Source organism: Phaseolus vulgaris, chromosome 7 (assembly GCF_051622355.1).
Source record: "Phaseolus vulgaris cultivar YP4 chromosome 7, ASM5162235v1, whole genome shotgun sequence".
Taxonomy (NCBI): domain Eukaryota; kingdom Viridiplantae; phylum Streptophyta; class Magnoliopsida; order Fabales; family Fabaceae; genus Phaseolus; species Phaseolus vulgaris.
The window spans coordinates 7,693,663-7,700,788 of NC_143504.1; positions in this window are offsets into that span (position 1 = coordinate 7,693,663).

A 7,126-nucleotide genomic window follows, 5' to 3' on the forward strand; every position below is an offset into this window, starting at 1 on the left:
GCCACAAATTTCAGTATAATACGTCATTTCATTAACCGCCATAATTATCTTTCAAATTATGTCATTTTTAACTGTCATAATTTTCTTTTGCTTTATTCCTTTATCCTTATATTCACATTTTTAACTTTATTTAAAAATCCTTCAGTTTTTCACTTGAAAAATGAATTTTTTTTTAAAACTTAAGAAAATAAATTTTTTTTTAATTTCATTTTGAAAACCAGAGTGAACCCTAACTCTAACGCTTTCACTCTCGTCCTTCTCTCTACCTCACACTCACACGAACCCTAGCACTTGCTGCCTCACACGAACCCTAGCGTTTGCTGCTTCCACTCGAACAGAGTGCTCTCTGCCTCACACAAACCCTAGCGATGTCTGCCTCACACGAACCCTAGTGATGTCTGCCTCACACGAACCCTAGCGCTCGCTGCCTCACACGAACCTATCGCTCTCTCCCTCACACGAACCCTAGCTCTCTGCCTCCATACGAACCCTAGCGCTCTCTGCCTCTACACGGAACCGATTTGAAGGTAATTAAATGCTCGCGCGTTCTCTTCTCAATGCCGACCATCGACTTTGTTTGATGTTTAGGATTTGTCATATGATTCTATTTGTGTATTTCATTATGTGTTTCATCTTTTTACTAGGTAGCTAAAGAGCAATTGAAGCAAGTTATCACAAAGGCGGCAAGGGAGAAAGAGTTTCCTAACTCGAGTTCTGATTTTCGAGCAATTGAAGCAAGTTATCACAGAGGCAGGTGAGAGAATTCTAAAACTCATTTTGAGTTCTAAGAAAATGCAATATCTCTTTCAAATGCAAAATTAGAGCAGTCTAAAATTCCAAGGTATAATTCTCTGCTGGTATTCTCTGCTGGTAACTGGTGTTGTATGATGCACCTTCGACAGTGTAAATTGGGTAAAAGAATCATCATGGAGAAGGTGTTAGGAAAGTTAACTGATAAAGAAACCACTGTTAGCTTTTTCTATTTTGATTTTTCCAATCATATCCATCTCTTTTGAGTTTTCACATGTTGTAGAACAATTTATTTATATTAATTGAAGATGTTTAGAAAGTCTGAAATAAAATAAAATCTAAGGTTATTAAGCATACTACAGAAGCAGTTGAATGTTCCATGAATAAGGCCCAATAGTTGTGAGAGAAACCTACCAAGACAAGGATTTGGTTTGCTGCAGAAACTGCTTTTCTGTATTAAGCATTGGATCTATGGAAATTGTTAAAGAAGTCAAGTCAAGGGATTTTATTAAGTCCTTAATCATGACTAAAAGATTATATAAAAGTGAGTTTATATTTTAATTTTTTTAGTTTTCTATTTAATTCTCATTTCTCAAAAATTTAAAATCATTATTTTGGAATTGTGTCTCTTTCACCTACCACTAAAGGAAAACAATGTGCTGAGATTATTTTTAAGAATTCAGTTTTCACAACTCTTTTAAGAATTCAGTTTTCACTATGATGCCCATAACTAGTCCCTCTTGATGCTTTGGTGATGGTGACTATGCTCTCCTGATTGAGTGACTATTTTGATTTGCTATATTCTATGTATTTGATTGAGTAGGGTGGTGGTGAAACGTTACTAAGAATTCCCAATTAATTCACTGATAAAATTCATACAGGTTGAGGTTGTAAACATTGTAATACACTAGTACCTACTGCTCGTAACAAATATATTGAATGTACATACAAGGTTTCCTTGAAAAGGTGAGGGGTGAAAGAGTCCAATAACAATTGCTTTCAACTTTCTTTTTTATGTCAGTTTATCAGCATCTATCCTTATCTCCTGTTTGGGTTATGATAGAAAGATAAGTACTTTGTTGGCAAAAGCTGTGTTGTTGAATAATGCATATATACTGATGCTTGGTTTATTCCAATCCTTGAGCTATTTTAGATCGAGTTGCGATAGTTATGTGTATTGATAGTTGCATATTGTATAGGAACTACCAAGTGTGATGAATGAGTGAGAAAGAGAGAAAACCCAGAGTGGTAATACAAAATTGTGTTAGAATTTTGTGCTTGTCACATGTATACTGAAATCACAAATCGAAAGCCTATTGACAGGACAATACTGTAGGACAATAATTACATCAATTCAAGCCATTTTGCCTTGTAAGTTATCGATCAAGATTCAGGGAGATAACTGTTTCAATAGCTAAGGCATACGTTGTCACTGCTTATATTAGTAACATGTTTAATTTACCAATACCTTGTGCCCTCAGAATGATGGGGCAACGTGGGAAGCTTATGAAGGTACTACTAGGATTATAATATTTTAAGCACCAAAAAAATAGCTAAGTTTTGTTTACAGAATAACTTTTTTTGAGTCAGTACACCATTCTGAAATTGATAGAGCAATACACAAAGCAATAAACAATCCTCACAATTTTAAGATGCAATTTTGAACATCTAAATTTTAGGACAACTACATATCCTTTGGTATTGTTGTCGGTTGGTTTTCAATGACTTGGAAGGTTGTGACATACATACCCTGGAAAATGAATTTTGACATGTTATGTTATGATGTCTGATTATAAACTGTTTATAAACAAAGGCTAATGAGTAATGACATCCCTATTGAGTTACATTTATCTGCATAAATCATCTTCTCTATATACCTTATAGTTTCAGTTCCAATGTGTAATAGTTTTATATGGGCCAAACTGCATAGATCCTTTCTATGGTCCAACACAATATTCTGGTCCCTCACTTCAACATTTTATGTTCTGTTTGCAGTTGCAACTACATTCATTATGATGTGACTTCATCATTCCCCCACCTTGGGCATTCAGGCATAGTTGAAGCTGCACGAGAGCTTTTTATGCAGATTGAAGGAAATCCTGAATTTTTCTGATATAAAGTTACACTTGTAAGTTTCTTGATATCTCCATGTTACCTCTTCAAAAACAAAGGATGAACTTGGTGATGTATAGTTATATAGGGAGTAGAAAGGAAAAGTGGGAATAAAATAGTCACACTAATATCTTTGAAACCATGACAAACTTATCACAAGAAACCAGATATGATAACAATGAAATGCTTGTCTGCAGAGGAAGGCAGCAAAACCTTGGGTGAACCTTCCTACACCATGATTTTTTATATGGTTTTCCCATGTATATTATTAACCTGTATATAGAAACAATACAAATTAACCATTATTGCCTGGCTAAAGAATTAGATCCACAAAGTATTAAAACTTGGAAAAGAAATTAATCAGTAGAATTAGATCCACATCTATGAAACCAAAATTTGATTAAATTTTAATATCTTTTTTCCATTATATGCTGACAAATATCTACTAACTTTATTGAGAATTAATATTCATAAAAATGGATTAATTATACGTTTTATAATGTTGATAAAAAGTGGTTCCTGAGTATATATATTTCTTGATTGCTAATAAAAAAAATACGTGAAGTATAAGTTTATAGTCGTACACTAGTATTTTAATAGACTTGAGAAGTCAAATTTGTGAATTCCATAATACTAAACTCTCCATCACATGACATTTCTCATACATTTATTATAATATATTAATATTGTAATATATTATATATTGACGTTTGGTTCTTAATTTGTTTGACATTTTAATTGGTATAATTCAGTCGATCTTGGGAGGAGTGTTTTTTGGGATATGAAGAATCGTCTTCCTCGAAGCATCTCAACATTGGAGTGGGAGAACAGCTTTATTTCTATTTACAGCAAGGATAATCCAAACTTGCTTTTCAGCATGTGAGTGTTGATTATTTTCAACAATACCAATTCCTTTTTATCTTTCCCTTTTTTCATTGCATTCAAGCCTTTAAGAATACCAATTCCTTTTTTAATTGGTGAGTGAAGCTCAATTGTGGATAGTCTGTGAAGAGGTCATCATTGGTTTCCCATGGTCTTTGTTTGTTTTCAGGGCTTATGACCTATTTTCGAGAGGCAACTGTGCATACCCAAGAGCTTTTAGATTTTCTAGTTAAATGTGAAAATAAAATTCAGACTCAAAGACGCCTAGCAGGTAATTAATTCTTTTTTTTTATGGTAGGTATATTAGTTGTTTCTAAATATTTTATTCATAAATATTGGGTTTTAATGTTCAAATCTATGCTCCACTGTATCTTTTATCAGGTTCTCACCTGTCATTTTCTACACTCCTAAAGAAATAGGAGGGTTTGGATTGTTGTCCATGGGTCACATTTTGATTCCACAAAGTGATCTTCGATACAGTCAGCAGACAGATGTTGGAGTAACCCACTTCAAGAGTGGAATGAGTCACGAGGAGGACCAACTGATTCCCAACCTTTATCGTTATATACAGGTGAACCTTAATTATCTTCCTCTTATATGTACTAATATGTATGCATTTGCCTTGTCATGTGGTTTATTAAGAGTCATATATTAAAATAAACTTTATCTTTATGTTCTCTTGGATCATGCAGCCTTGGGAGAGCAAGTTCATTGATTCATAGCGTGTCTGAGTTGATATGCATTGAAAAGACAGGAAGCACAGGCACAAAACAGACGTTTGACCCTGGAAGATCTGGAAGTGAGTTTCTGTTGACTTTTTATTGACCTTAATATTTGTGTTTAGGTAGTTGTTGTGACTCTGGATAATGCAGTGGTAATGTGCATGTGTTTTTCTTTGAGACAAATCTACTTATTTCCCTACTAAGTTATGTTAATCTGTTATGCAGGATTCATGGGAGAGGTATACCGCGTATTAACACTCTGTTTCAAAAGGATAGGCACACTTTGGTTTATGATAAAGGATGGAAAGTTGATAAATGTCTAATTTCAGTAATATTTCATATTAAAATATAGGCACTTATGAGGATTTATTGCTAATTTACATATAAAATAATCCCTAATTTATGAATTTATACCTTTTTACATTTTTTATGATCTTTATTTGAATAAGAGTATTTTATTCCCAAATTTGGTGTTAATTGCATATTTCTAAGGAAGATTGGAGATTTGGATTAAAGATGAATGATTTGAGCTAAAAAGATAAAGATAGAAGGTCCCAGAATGGAAAAGATGCAAAGAAAGATTGGGCCTTTTTTTATGTTTTATCATTTAGCCCATTAGCGCGACACAATAAACAACCTAACCCTAGAAAACTAGGATAAATAGAGGGCTAGAGGCTCAACCTTAGGGTGCCAGATTGAGAGGAAAACACCATAGAGTGAATTGTAACCCAATTGGGAGAATGGAAGGTGATAGAAGTATGCGTGGCTAATTCTACCCTTTGGGATTGGGAGTAATCTGCTCAAACTCTTATGTATTGAGGTGATATTTTATATATTAATATTCAGTTCTTGATTGATTATTGGTATTGTTGTTTTACTTTTAATTTTCCGTGACAAATTGAGAATCTTAAATCTGACCGGGAGGTATTTTTAGGGTTCGGACCTAAACAACAATACTTAACATATTTGAGTGCTAGGAATAGACTTGAAATGTTAATTGCTATTAAACGTCTGAGCTTCGTTCTAAGTTGTTCTTATAATTATGCGAGGGATCGATAGTTAGGGGACATTCTTAAGGATTTTATATGCGAGGAATCGATATAAATGATTTTTATACGGGCATCAATTTCAATCAAAGAACTTAATATTGACATGCTAATCAAAATACATGAGAGTGAGAGAGATGAAACTTAATCCCAATTTTTCCAATTGAAGCAACTAATTCTTTGTTTGTTTTCTTATTGATCAGTGCCAACATAATCACTTCAAACTCTCTTTTTTATTGTTCTGTTGTTATATTTAGCGAATATTGTACTCGATGATTCACTGTTCTTTGTGGGATCGATATCCGTCCTTAGGGACAATTATTACTTCTGACAAACGCGGTGCACTTGCCGTAAAAAGACATCAAGTTTTTGGTTTATGATAAAGGATGGAAAGTGCGCACTGATTTCAAGCAGTACCAAGTTCTGAAACAAAACCCCTTCTGGTGGACACATCAGAGGCACGATGGGAAGTTGTGGAACTTGAACAATTACCGAAATGATGTTAATTGAACTTTTTAACAATTATGTGTTGTAATTTTAAACTTGAGTAGAGATGTATGAAGTTTTTGTGTTTTAATTTTTAATTATATATAAACATTATTATGTGTGTTTTAATTTTCAATGAAATGAATGAATGATTATAACTTTATACATTATTTAATTTTATTATGAAAAAGTGGTGATTAAATTTTATAATTGTATAAAACAGATTATAAAAAGGATTATAAAAACGTGGTGGTTAAATTTTATTTATTTAGAATTTAAATTACGTCAGTTAAAAATGTCACTATTTACGTATATAATGACGCCATAATCTTCTTCAATGAATGTAAATTGCAACAGTTATAACTAACACTACTTACGTAGATTCTGGCGCCAAAATCTTTTTCAATGAATGTAAATTGCGACAGTTATAACTGACAATACTTACATATAAAAACCGTCACTATTTACACTACGTTTAAAGTGGCGGGTGTTGCAGCGGGTAGTGTAAAACCGCCACATTAAACTTTGTGGCGGTTTGGGAAACCGGCGGTTTGGGAAACCGCCACAAGTGTATATTGTGACGGTTATAAACGCAGTTTATACGAAAATAACCGCCACAATATACACTTTTTTTTGTAGTGAATATGAACTGCTGCAGATGGAAACCATAGAGACTGTTGATGTCTATATAAATAAAGTTGTTGCCTTGACAAATCAGATGAAGACCAATGGTGAAACACATTCAGAGCAAACAAAGGTGGAGAAGATTTTGAGGTCTTTAACTCCCAGATTTGAACATGTTGTTGCCACAATTGAAGAGGCCAATTGTTAGGAAAAACGGTAATTTTCCCACTAAAACAAAACCCTAACAGAGCTACCCGACAAATAATATTGAATAAATAAAGCGGAATAATAAAAGAGATAAAGAGGAAAAAACACACCCAAAAATTGTTAACGGAGTTCGGCCAATTTAGCCTAATCTCCAAGCACAGCAAAAACAACTCACTTTTATTATTATGGGAGAAGATATTACAAATTGGGATATCTAACAGTGAAGGATGAGCGTTTAATTTATAACCCTCAAACCTCCTTCCCAAACAATGAACCCACCGATGTGGGACTTGGGAT